The sequence below is a fragment of the Hakea prostrata genome, chromosome 5, assembly GCF_041222555.1.
Source record: "Hakea prostrata isolate BN-2017 chromosome 5, UWA_Hpros_2, whole genome shotgun sequence".
NCBI classification, from domain to species: Eukaryota; Viridiplantae; Streptophyta; class Magnoliopsida; order Proteales; family Proteaceae; genus Hakea; species Hakea prostrata.
The window spans coordinates 43,154,743-43,168,869 of NC_142604.1; the positions used below are offsets into that span (position 1 = coordinate 43,154,743).

General features: G+C 38.9%; 1 pseudogene; it reads right to left on the minus strand.

Moving 5' to 3' along the window:
* Positions 1-67: 67 nt before the first annotated feature.
* Positions 68-11,404, minus strand: LOC149016031 (uncharacterized; annotated as a pseudogene).
* Between the last annotated feature and the right edge of the window lie 2,723 nt (positions 11,405-14,127).

Genomic DNA, 14,127 nt, shown 5'->3' on the forward strand with positions numbered 1-14,127 from the left:
TTATCAAAGAAAAATATAGATCTATACAAATTTATAAAAGAAAAAAAGGGAAAGAAGTAATAACTTGCTAAAAAAAACACACTAGATTTTCAAGCATTGGTAAGAAATAAAAATTCAAAAGTAAGAAACAAGTAGAAGGTAATGAACCTGTGGAATGGGGAGGAGTAATGACAATGCAATCGGGATCAGATTCATCATCTACGGTCTCCAGGTAAGGACAATCTCTTATTCTCAGCTTACGCAACTTTCTCCATATTAGCTGATATATCTTTGACTTTGAGTACTTCAATTTGGGGCAGCTCCAAATGACCAACTCTTTAAGTGATGGGAGGTTCTCCAATCCTTCTGGAAGACTTTCTAATTTCGAACAATTTGAAATGGTCAACTCTCGTAATGATTTCAGATTTTCAATCCCCTGCTGTGACAAAAGTTGGATGAGATTATGACATCCTCAGATGGCCAACTTCTCAAGTGCTAAGAGAGTTCTCAACCCATCAGGAAAATCTTGTAGTTTATGACACTCGATCAACCAAAGTACTTGTAAGGATGTCATTTTTTGCAAACGGTTGGGGAACGATCTCAAATTAAAGCATTTCTGGATGTTGAGAGATTGAAGCAAAGAGAGTTCTCCCAAGCTCTCTGGTAGAGCTTCAAGATTGGAACAATTATTTATTTCCAACAGATGGAGATATTGATGTTCTCCCAACCTCTTTGGTAGAACTTGGAGATTAGAACATCCACATATCGCCAAAACACAAAGTCCCCTGGGGTTTCCCAATTGTTCTGGTAATTCTATTAGATTATCACAATCTGTTATCTTTAGTGTGTCCAACCTTTCCAAAGCTTGCATCCTTCCAGGCAAACAAGTCAAGCTATAACAACTTGAAATTTCCAAATATCGAAGCCAATAGAAATTGCTCAGGCTTTCAGGTAGATCCATCAAATGTGAACACCTCTCAATCTTCAGCTTTTGCAGACACCACAACATTTGCATTTCTCTTGGAAAAGAGACCAAAAAGTCACATCCATTAATCTCCAGTTCCTTAAGGAACCCAAATCTGCCAATTTCCTCAGGAAGACGCCTCAGATTTGTACAATTAAAAATACTTTGCGTTTGTAGACCATTACAAAGATAGTTTTTCTTTTGATAAAACCATGAGCTTAGGGCAATTTTTAATTGATAAATGTCTAAGATGTACCAAATATGGAATGCCCTCTGGCAATTCCTTTAAATTTGGACAATTTTCTATCTGCAAGTGCTTAAGGCACTTAAGTTTTGTTGTTCCCTTGGGAAAAACCATTGAATTTTTGCAATTTTCTATATGAAGTGTGTTCAGAGACTCCAGGAGCGACATCTCCTCCTCTCTTAGGTTCGTAAGATGATCACAGCTTTTGATGTGCAGCTTCTCAAGCCTATTGAGTTTGGGTATGTTGTGCCCAAGTTCTTCTCTTGAAGAACTGACTTGTTCTTTCTGATTTACAAAACCTACTTCCTTTGTTCCCAATAGATATTTCAGCTTATCACATCTGTCAAATTCCAAAAGCTCCAACTGCAAGAGACCCATGATTCCTGCTTACTCCAGATTTTCACAATATGAGATCATCAGTTTCTGAAGAGAACGCAAGCCTTTCAGATCTAGAGATTTCACATGGTAACACGCATAGATACAGAGTTCCTGTAAATTTATAAGATGCGAATTTCCATCATCCAACCAAGTAGGGAGCCTGGATCCGCCAAAACGCAGTATTGTTAGAAGCAATAGATTTTGAGGAGGTTGGAGCTGCTCAAATATGAAGACTTTCTTCTCCCTATCCTGATCATTGGTACAAACATGCCAATCAGATTCCCATTCTAACATCAACTCCTCAAGTCTTGTTTTCTCCTTCAAATTTGCTTCTCTAGCATCGGTTTCATTTTTCACATTGTCAAGACCAATTAAACTCAATCTTCCTCGGAGATGTTTTAGAAACTTCAGCTCTTCAATAACAGGTTCATCAGAAATAGTAGTGTTGCCAACATGGAAGAAATTGAAGGTTTGAAGGTCACTCTGCTTCCTTAAAAAACCTCTTGGTATGTTTCTCAAACTCCTTTCATTTTCTAGATGCCTCAGGTTGATCAGTTTTGTCATTCCTCTAGGCAATCTTTGAAGATTTACACAATGCGACAGCTTCAAAGTCTTTGCAAATGGTAGAGCTTTGAAATGGAAGCAGGTAATGCTTTAAAAGTACCGTAGGAAAGATCAAGATACCTCAAGTGCATTAAGTCTCCAATTGAGGATGGCAACTCGTCTTTGCTGAAATGTGTAAGTTCGAGTACACGCAGGCTCTTAAACTTCAGAAAAGGAGCATCAAGAGGAATGTTAACAATGAAGATATGCTCGATTTGACAAGATGGAATCATTTCCCAAGAGAGTTCGTGCAAAATCACGAAATAACCCATGCATCCTGTATTCTAATGGCTTGTCTTCTTTAGGATCAAAATTGTCGGTGAGAAGTAAGGACCTGTTTACCAAAGATTCAAAATAGGAATCACCTATATCTTCCATCACTAATCTTTTGACATGATGATCTCCTGCACCGCTGCTGCTAGTGGATGACGATGCTGGTGGTGGTGGTGGTGGTGCTCTTGCTTCTTCTTCTTCTTACAAAGGAATCAATTTGGGAGTATTCCAAACATGCACCTAATGACATCCTCCATAACCTAGGTCCTCAAAGCAGGGTCTATGCTTTCAAAGGACGCCCCAGGTATCCCATCAAACTTGAATTCTCTCTCTCTCTCTCTCTCTCTCTCTCTCTCTCTCTCTCTCTCTCTCTCTCCCCTAAACTCCCCACTAGAGCCTAAAATCAAAATACCTAGGGTTCTCAACCTTTTGTACAGCCACTCTAGGGCTAAGGGTAGTCACAGTAGGAGAATAATCCTCTCCAAGCTCCACAAATCCCTCTAAGGTCTCCACTTTGGTCTTATGCCAACTATCAAGTCACCAAAAAATACAGATATAATAAACTCAATTTAAACCAAAAAGTACAATAAGCAAATGCTCATACAAGTATCAAGAATGTTGTCAAAAACACCCAAGTAATTCAAAATATAATGTAAGACATAACAGGCTATGTTCTTGGCAAAAACAACAAGCAATAACACTCTCTAGCTCCCTAATACTGGTTGAACCATTGTCTACCAAAGCCTAAACCAAATTTACAAACCCAACAGCATATAATTAACAGTTCAATTAAATCAAAGATGAATCAAATTCAAAAGAGAAATAGAAACTTTTAAAGAATTAATTAAATGCAAGCAAATCAGTCTCACCGAACTAGGTTGTAAACACTGTAAATTAGCAACAATAGAAGCTCAAACACATATTAAATCATACAATCAATCAATCATTAGATCAAATTTATCATAAACTATTAACTGAAAGTAAGGAATTCAATATGTCAAAACCAGATTGCAATTCAGGAATAAATCTGAACAACTAGGCTAAATCGGACACAAGAACCTATTCGAATTTGCCACATCCGCCCAAAGCAGATATCGATTCACCCAAATACCCAAGGAAGTGATCTATAGTCACAAGATTAGGTTCACATGCAATCACCAAACCAATTCACAAAATAACATAATCATGAACAAAAGTAATAAAATCCAATAATTAATTAATATTGAGTGACAAGAATATTTGTAGGAATCTCAAAATGGATCTTAGCATGCGGAATGTAGTCAAAACTGGTAGAATGCCTATCCCGAAATGGAAAGTAAATTGGAAAAGAAGGAGGAGTTTAATACTTCCAAGGTTTACATTTCTTATCTAAATGTTTATAAGTTTCCATCATAGGATCTATTTCCAATTTATAAGGCCAACGGCAAACTAAACGGGTCCTATTACTATTGATCGGAGCCATAAGAGTACCCTAGACCGGCACATGGATCATACTTGTAAGCCATAGTCAGCTCCCATCGATGCCTAAACTGAATCCTCAAGGGGAAATAACTCTAAACTTGGGGTCTCTTCGATACCTACGCAATAGACATCCTAAATGTGCAACCTAAATTACATCCCCATACTAGGGTTCCAAGGGCAACAGTCAAGCCACAACCCCATGTCAAGTTCATGCATAACCTTACTAATTCCAAACTCAACCATAATACTTCATGATTCAGTAAAACATGAATAAAGCATGATTCTAAGTAAATTTTGGATTCTAACATGAATCATATAACAACAGCATATAAGTCATCATACATGTTATTAAAACAAGCTTCAATCTTAATTATACATGGTTGAATTTCCTCACCGAACAAGTAGATTTGTAACCTTTCAAAGTGAACCAAAATACGGCCTAACATGTCTCAAATTATCCTAATTAATTATTGGTTCACATTAGAATTAACCTAGAAAGTAAGGCATTGAAATATAGAAATGAATCCCAAAACAATAGGGGTAGGGTAGCTTGGGGTGACCCCTGCCAATCGAACCTCGGGGGTAGGGTCACTTGGGTTGAACCCATTCAGGCGACCTTTTTGGATGCGCAAAAGCAACCCGACACGGTTTTGACAACATCGTTTTTGGGTTTCAAACCACTTCTAGAACAATTGGGGTTTTCCAAAAACAAGGTCTAGCTACATAAGCATATCTAAACTCAAATTCAAACAATAAACAAACAAGGCATGATCTAGCTATTTCCAAAATCTATTTGTGAAGAAAATCAACATTATAGAGTGATTGGAGAATCACTCGTATTGCATGATCAAATAGGGATTGGGTTCCCTAATTTAATTGATCTTCCCACAAGGGTTTTCCTCTACAAAAGATCAAAAGAGATGAATTAGAAGAAAGGAGGAATTAACTCTAACCTTTGATTTCGCAATTAGAACTCAAATCAATATTCAGATAATCTCCGTAACTTTCTCCTCTCCAAAATGACTTCTCTGACGTAGACTAACGTTCTCTGACAGCTCGGTGTAAAATAATATGTTTTAGGGCAAAAATCCCATTAAATAGGTCAGGAATGCAATTTCCAAAAATACCATTTTCACTTGCGCGCACCTAGGTAGGGTCGCTAGGGTGGGTTGCCCACGGCTGCCCAACCGAATTGGCCTTACCCTTGGAAATTGTTCCAAGATTGTTATTCTTGGGTAAGTTGCTCCCAAGCATTGCTTCACTACTTAACACACACTACAAGAGTGTCTTACCTAATCTCGGGGACCTTCCAATTGCGTCAACTTTGAATTCTCAATCCGCTTTCCCAATCCGTCAATGCTTGAGTCAGATTTAGCAAAACCCCAAATTCATCATCACCACCATCCAACTCCATTAGTTCGAGTTCCGATCCAGTGGTCTGTACATGGATGGTCCACAACTATCTTCTAGTAGCATTTTGGGTTCTTGAACCTACAATACGAGATTTTGGGTTAGGATCATAGGGGATTCCACGTTCCTTCCCCCTTAAAAGAAATTTTGTCCTCAAAATTTGAAGTGTACCTGGGTTTCCAAAGATATAGGGATCCTTCACTCTCATCTCATCTCCTTCTCCCAAGAAGCTTCCTTGGGGGTATGATTCTTCCGTCAGATCTTCACCAAGGGTATAGTCCGATTCTGTAGTTACTTATCCTTGAGATCTAAAATCTCTATTGTTTCTTCTTCATAGGTGAAGTCCACACCTAAACCTCCGGGTTCTTGTTACAGAAGGCGCTCCAAATTCTTCACACATTGTTGCAACATTGAGATACATGCAACGCATCATGAAAACCAGCCAATGATGATGGTAAGGTAACTTGGTATGCAACTGGCCTGACATTTTCAATGATCTTATAAGGTCCAATGTATCTAGGGTTGAGTTTTCCTTTGAATATCATCACCCCTTTCATAGGTGATACCTACAAAAAACCTTTCTCTCCAACTTGGAATTCAATATCAATCCTTCTTCTATCTGCGTAAGACTTCTACCTTGACTATGTTGTCTTAATCCTTTCTCTGATCAAATCGACCATCGTACTTGGGCGTCAATCATTTTTTGACCTAAAATTCTTTGTTCGCTAATTTCATTCCAGTACGATGAAGTTCCTACAAGTCTATCCGTACAACGCCTTGAAGGGAACCATGCCAATAGTAGATAGGTAACTATGCCAATAGTAAAAAGGGAACCATGCCAATAGTAGATAGGGGACCATGCCAATAGTAGAAAGGGAACCATCCCAATTTCCACCCATATCCACCATACAAGCTCTGGGCATATCTTCTAAGATTTGAATCGTTCACTTAGACTATCCATCACTTTGTAGATGATGTGTTGTACTCATGTTAAACTGAGTTTCCAATGCTTTTTGTAGACCACTGTAAAATCGCAAGGTGAATCTTGGAACTCAGTCTGATACTATACTTACTAGTTCACCATGCTATTGAACCACATTATCCACATAAGCCTTGGCTTACTTATCCATAGTGTACATGTTCTTTATGGGAATAAAGTGTGCTGACTTGGTTAGTCTATCAATAATCACCCACATTGTGTCATTCCCTTTACTACTACGAGGTAAACCAATGACAAAATCCATAGGATTGCAAGCTATGATTCTATCTCTCAAGGTTGGACAAGCTGACATAGCTACAAGTATTGTGTCAGAACCTTCTGGCACAATCCCAAGTTCTAACTTTATCACAGCATTTAGAAGTGGCTTAGTAAGAGAAGTCTGATCTATCTCTTCATGGTTACTCTTTCTACTAAGTGCATCAGCAACCACATTAGCCTTCCCAATATGATATTGAATATCACAATCATAATCCTTTACGAATTCTAACCACCTATGTTGCCTAATATTTAACTCCTTTAGGGTGAAGAAGTACTTTAGACTCTTATGATCCGTGTAAGTGGCAATTCGTTCTCCATATAGACATTGACACCAAATCTTCAAAGCAATACCACAGTTACCAACTCTAGATCAAGAGTTGGATAGTGATGCTCATAATCCTTCAATTATCTCGAGGTGTCCGCCACTACCTTTTCGTGTTGCATTCACATCCAAGGCAATCTTTGAAACAACAATATATACCGTCAAGCCTCCAAAGATTTTTGGTACTATCAACATTGGAGCATTTGTCAGTCTTTCTTCAACTATTGGAAGTTCTTCTGACAAGCATCACTCCAAATGAACTTCTCTCCTTTTCTAGTAAGTTGGGTCATAGGAGCAGGTATTCTAGAGAAATTCTCGATGAATATTATGTAGTGTCTTTCCATTCCCAAGAAACTTTTGATCTCGGTCACAATCTTAGAACTATCCCATTCTGTGACTGCCTTGACCTTATCAGGATCTGCTTGGATTCCTTTCGTTAAAACAACATGGCTGAGGAACACTACCTTCGGTAGCCAAAACTCACACTTACTGAATTTGGCATATAACTTCTTCTGTCTTAGCCTTTGGCAAGCAAAGCTGCCATGACTTTATTGTAACATCTTCATTTCACTTTGCACTTCCTTAGATTTCACCATCCCGAAATACCATCATCAAAACAACCATTCAATTCTCATTAGAATCTCCAATTTAAATCTCATGCGTGGATACAACATCCCAAACATCACTAATATGCATCAAATAGGGTAGTCATATGTAGCAAATAACCAAAAATCCCCCAAAAATCAGTTCTTGTCCAACCAGGGGGGTAGGGTCACCCATGGAAACCTTGCTCAGGCCACCCTTGCCCTAGCGGCAAAAATTGGGTCTTTAAAAGACCTCTGACACTACCTCTAATCACTTCCATTTCTCTCGAGCACTCTTTTGGCTCTAGAGAAAAAGTTTCACTTGATTTCAAAGGTGGTTTTGGGGCTTCCTTACACTTTAACAACATCATCTACAAGATTCTCACCAACAAATCAAAGGTAAGTAACTATTTCATCTCAGATCACTTCAAATTCATGGTGGTTTTGTTTCAAAACTTGAGAATGGTTAGAACTTTTGTTTGAAACATGTTTGGAACTGTTCATCCTTGCTTCCAAACCATTCTCCACCATCCACATTGTCTTCTAAACTTCTTTCCTACATCTCTTAGCAAATCTTCACTTTTCCTTAACAATTTGATTAGTTTCTTGGTGGGTTTTGTTCTCTAACTGAAAATTCAATGGGTTTTTTTTTTTTTTTTCGTTTGAAACCCCTTTCTATGCAAACAACTTGCTTCAAAACATAATCCCCAACTCTTTTTGAACCAAAACTTGCAATTTTTCACAAAATCACAAATTTTCATCTCTCGATCACTTTGTTCTTCTTGCTGAATTTTCTTTGTTAATTGATCTATTCTCCATCTTTTCTTACCGGAGTTACTCCTATGACATACTAAGGAGGATGCCATGGACCCATGCATGGTCGAAGTTATGCTCTAGGTCCTGGATAGAGTGTGCATCGTCCAGATCTCTTCGATTCTGAGCACACGGTGTTCTTATACCATACATACTTTGAAGGATACCCCCATTGAGTGTGGGAGGCTAGTGATCACTCAAAATTTAGTGGTGTTCTGAGTAGAGGAAGGGTTCCAGGCTCTGGGTTGGGAGGGTATGTTGTACCTAGATGAGCTAGTTTATCTAGAGTAGTTAGATATTTCTTCTATGCAGGCCTTCATGACTTATGCTCTTTACATAGGGTATTGCATTCACTTGACCTACATTATCTAGAGAACTTGATCTTTCGTATTGAGAAGCTAGGCTCTGGAACTTAGCCTTCGAATGATTGCTCACTTGAATCTTTTGGCACTTTGACGTCAGCTTAACGGATACTAAGGTGCTTACTAGTGGGTTGGGTGACGTCATCGGGAGGCCACTGATCTCCATGATGAGTCTCTAGGGAGAGAAGGGGTCACCAAAGTTGATAGAGGAGGACCAAGAGGAGGAGGATGACAAGCACAACAAGGATCAGGCCAATGAGTAGGTTGAGGTCTAGGAGGACGAGCAGGGAGGAGGTCCGGGGTGATGACCAGAAGGAGGTTCCGCCTAGCTAGATGGAGGTAGGGGGTCCATCACATTAGCCTTTTTTCAGACCAGCCTACAGATGTATCACCTATAGATTCTACTCAGTGGTCTAGGTTTTTCTCCACTCTAGGTAGGACTGAGTTTTAGCAGCCTGAGATGGGGGCCTGCTTGACTCAGACGGATGCTTGCCTGACTCAAATAGAGGATGAGGTTTGCCTTACAAGCACCCGCACCGATCATATGAGTACATGGTTCCAGGGACATCCACCACAATAGGCAATTAGCTGTAGGATTTTTGGTCTATGGTGACTTCAGATGTAGCTAGTTTTAGTTTAACGTAGCCCAATTATTTCCCTTTTTTACATTATTTATTTATTTATTATTTATATAGCATGTGACCATGCCAACTATGTAAATATTCGCTTGTTAATCAATGAAGTTCAACTTATGCTTGTTTTAGTTTAATTTTTACATATTATGCATTTCCTTCCTTTGTATGAATCATGCTTATTTATTGCACCATGGTAATTGTATATTATTCATACTTGGATCTTTTATGCTTCTTTTCAATTTGACCTCTAGTTTTCAACTATACCTATTATTCACCCTAGTATTGTTGGGTCACTTATGGATCAATGTCCCTAAGATGCTCAGTTATCATGTTTTGAAGTTAAGATTGTTTGTAAACCTTGGCCCCAATACCACTCTCTCACATCCACCCAACAAGTATCAGATCCACCCAAATACCCAATGGAGTGGTCCACAATCACAAGATCAAGTTCACACACAATCATCAAACCAATCCTGCAATAACATAATCATGAGAAAAAGTAATAAAATCCAATAATTAATTAATACTGAGTAACAACAATATTTGAAGGAATCTCAAAATGGATCCCAAATATGCGGAAGTGTCCTCCCAAGTCTAGGATTGTCGTGTCCTATGGTACCAACCAACTCAGACTACGCACTCGTAATCTTATTGGTCATCGACATATAATGGGTTGGGGGGGGGTGAAGCTCTCGTTTCCCCTCATGCATCAAGCCATCTTGGGCACCCATGAGCTTAACCCTACTATATGCAACCCTACCAATGAATGCCCCCATAGTAATGTTGTGTCCCATCATGCATCTTGCCATCTTTGGCTCCCACAACCAACTACAGCTGCCATGGGTCACTTGGCTTCAATTCTAATGCCGATAGGGTCATAACATGCTAGAGGATATTCCTAACCTTATGCAAATAGACATCCTAAGTGTGCAACCTAATTTACATACCCACACTAAGGTTCCAGGGGCAATGGTCATGCCACAATCCCAGGTCAAGTGCATGCATAACTTGACTAACTCCAAAGTCAACCATAACACTTCATGATTTAGGAAAACATGAATAGAGCCTGATGCTAAGTTAATTTCAAAGTCTAATACAAGCAAAGAATCATATAACAGCAGCACATAAGGTGTCATACATGTTCAATATTTAAACATGCAAGCTTCAATCTTAAACATACATGGTTGAATTTCCATACTTGAGAAATAGATTTGTAATCTTTCAAAGTGAACCAAAAGACAACCTAACACGTCCGAAATTATCCTAAATAATTACTAGCTCATGTTAGAATTAACCTAAAAAGTCAAGCATTGAAATATAGAAACAAATCCCAAAATAGCAGGGGTAGGGTAGCCCTAAACAATAGTTGCAGTCTCTGGACCTAGTAAACAAGGAGGAAAGAAGGAATTTTGGATCCATGAACTGTCAAGGTCATGGCAAAGAGCCTTGAAGGCTGCAAAATCGTGGTTGTTCCAGTTAAGAACCCAATTCACAAGATACATAACATCCTTGTCTTGACTCCTCTTTCCGATGGTGAAAATGGAATTGCAGACTGAAGTGAAATGGAGGAAGATGAGTGATGTTTATAAGAGACCACTTGCAGAGTATCTGACACCATAAGGGATCCGAACACTAGAAGCAGGAATGGTAGAGCTCCCTGTGTCACAATGGGTCTTTGGAGAGGGTTCGGTAGCGTTTGAAGCAAAGTTGAAAATATGAGTATTTATAGGCACAAAGGGCATTATTGGATTTGAATTGACGATCGAGATCATTAGAAATTGATGGATTCACCATTGAGTGTTCCATGAACTTTCCATGAATGGAATTGTTAAGAAAAATTTTGGCTAAAAAATACCGGAGCTCGAGATTTTTGTTCACCACGGCCCAATCACAAAAATCAGTGAGATGTTACTCCGAGCTTGTAGTGAGATGATCACTCAACAAACTGCCAGTGCCTTGTCAGGAAGGAGATTTCTTGTCCCGTGAATTCTCTTCCCAAGTGCAAACCAATTTGAGCCCCCCCCCCCCAAGTGTGGTGTAAGCTCCCTGATATCTTATCTCTAATCCATCCCATAGTACCAACCTCTGGAAGGTGAGATTGTTGCCGGAAGGGGCCATTGTTGTACTGATTCCGAACCTAGTCCCTCGACTTGATTTCAGACCACTTAGGTCAGCCGACCAAATCTTGTCATCAAAGACTGCTATTCATATCCTTGATGATGATTCAAACCAAATAATGATCAGAAACAACTTTTCATGCACCCTGGCAACCATCTCTCCTTGAAGAATCCACCCCACGGTCCCAGCTTGCGAAAGGTGACACCATGGCGTGTGCAGCTCGTGTTGTGTGCATTTTGCACCAACTTGGCTCAGGTGGATTTGGTTTGACCACATGCTGGACCACTTCTAGTCGACGCCAATATAGAGTTGCCCCTTGTCGAAAAGGCTATTGAACCCTGGCTGCATGCCTAGAAAATCCATGAAGAGATGGAGCTGTTATCTTGTCCAACAATAAGCGTACTCCCCCCATCAAATTCAGCTTTTAATGCTCTGTAGGTATACGTTTAATGCACTATGCAAAGACCCCAAGGATGTCCTCTTGGGGGCTGCTTCTGGCCTACTTGTTGGGAGTTCGGAAGAAGACTTGTCACGTCAAGAATCAGCTTTCCCATGTTAGGTACATGAGTCATCAAAGCGAAGAGGGGCACCACTGGTGTGTCAACCTCACTGAAATGTCAAGATTAGTCCTCACTCATCCGACGGTCCACAACAGTCAGACAACGCTATAAATCCCCCCACCCCAAAAAAAAAAAAAAAAAAAAAACTGCCAAGGGGCCTAGTAATGCTTATTAACTCCCAAAAAACTCACCCAACAACTCTATTTGCTCGGGTATTAACTCCTTATAGTGAGGATTTGAGTTTTCCCAATTTGACTTGACTTTCGGAGGCGGCTACCCATCCACAAAGGCAGCTTGCACTCACTTGCTTTCTTTGTACAGAGAACTGAGTGAGCCCTCAACAATGCTCGCTATTCTAGTTTCAACCAAAGACTTCAGATTTTGGAACAACACAAGGGATCCTAAGAATTCTGCTTATCCACCTTCTAATTCTTGCTACTACATTGGGGCTAAGTGTCAATGTCGACTTGGAGAAATTCGCATGTTGGCCAGTAGTGCTACAGAAACAGTTAAGGCATCCCTTCAAGTTTAGAAGGAGCACTTGCAGGCTTAGTAAATAAAAGCTTTCGAGTTATTGTGTGAGAAAAATAAAATTAGAAAGCAAAGAATTTGCAGTTTAAACTTCTTAAATGATTTCTATTGGTTTCCATTTACCTTTTTTCTCTAATAATTTTGGGTCACTTGAGAGCAAACCTATTTTTGAGTCCTAATTAAGAAGTCTTAATGTACATGGTCTATGCCAAAATCACGGTTTGAGACAATAAGACTCAGAGAGCACATATCAAATTCCAGAATTAACCAGTTTTTGTTAATCGTGTAAACTATTTCGCTTCTCAAGATGAAAACTTTTTGGATAATTAATAAAATATTAAACAACTCAAAAGGGAGGAGGGGGAGGGGGGGACTGCAGCTAAGAGAGGCGCACCTTCAAAATGGGGATGTATTCATTAGTTACCAATAAGTAATAGAAACTGATTTAAAACTCTTTAACTTTTTTTATGTCTTAAACAAACAAATGTGGTAGATTAATTTCTCTTCCATCACAACCGAACAATGCAAATATGGGAAATGCTTTCCCTTTCCCTGCAGCCAACTGGAATCTCAATATCAACCAAAAAAAAAAATGGAATCTCAATAGTGGGAATTGAAAACACACAACAAAGAAGTCTTCAGTAATGTAATGAGAACTGAAGAGAGGATACACCATCAGTATAGCTTAGACAATTAATTGCTCAGATGAAGAGAAAAAAGAGAACATTGAACAAAGTTTTGCAAAATAAGCAAGAATGCATGTCCAACAGAACACTTTCAGAACCAGAACTAACTCAGAAAACCAATAGCAGTAGCAGGGATACATCTGTATCCATCAAGAACCAATAGCAGGGGTGAAGGTAAATCTTGCTGCAACAGTTGCAGGTTGTGAAGCATCCAACGGGGCCAGAACCTTCAGGATTGGAATTGTAAGTCATTGATCAGAGTCTCTCCTTTCTAGACGGAGTACGACATCAATGGTTTCTCTATCTCTGCAAATTTGGAAAAAGTAACTTCTCAACAATAGGAAAATCTCAAATGCTCTCTCAATTTGCTTGAGAGTTGAGACTAATCTGAAAAATAAAATAAAAAGTTTCTACAAATATTTCAAGGTCTCAAGAGTTAACAAGTAAAGTAAACTCAAGCAGTTCCCCAGTAAACTCAAATTAGTAAAAGCAGTTTATGAGTATCTGCAAAGTTTCTACAAATATTTTTCTTTACTAGACACTTCCAAAAACAATACAAGTGTAAAGACATTTAATTGACATACATTATATTAGTCCGAGCTAGAATAAAAAAGCACAACAAACATAAAATTGAGTCACTTGTGCAGAGAGTAAATTTCCAATTAGCTAAAACACAAGCACACATAAAAGAAATGTATGAGCATGAACTCATAAGATCAACAAAATATAATCACAGTAAAAACAAAAAAAGAAAAAAATATAGTTGATCAACAAGTGAAATTCAATGACCTTACATAAGCAAAACTAGAAAACAAAAAATTAGAGAGGCGGGAAGAACAAGGTATGTCAAGGAGAAAAACAGAAAAAAAAGAAAGGAATCCAGTTTAGGTCATGTAGAGGGATGATGTATCCAACCTGAACCATTACATATATAGAGAAGAGCAGC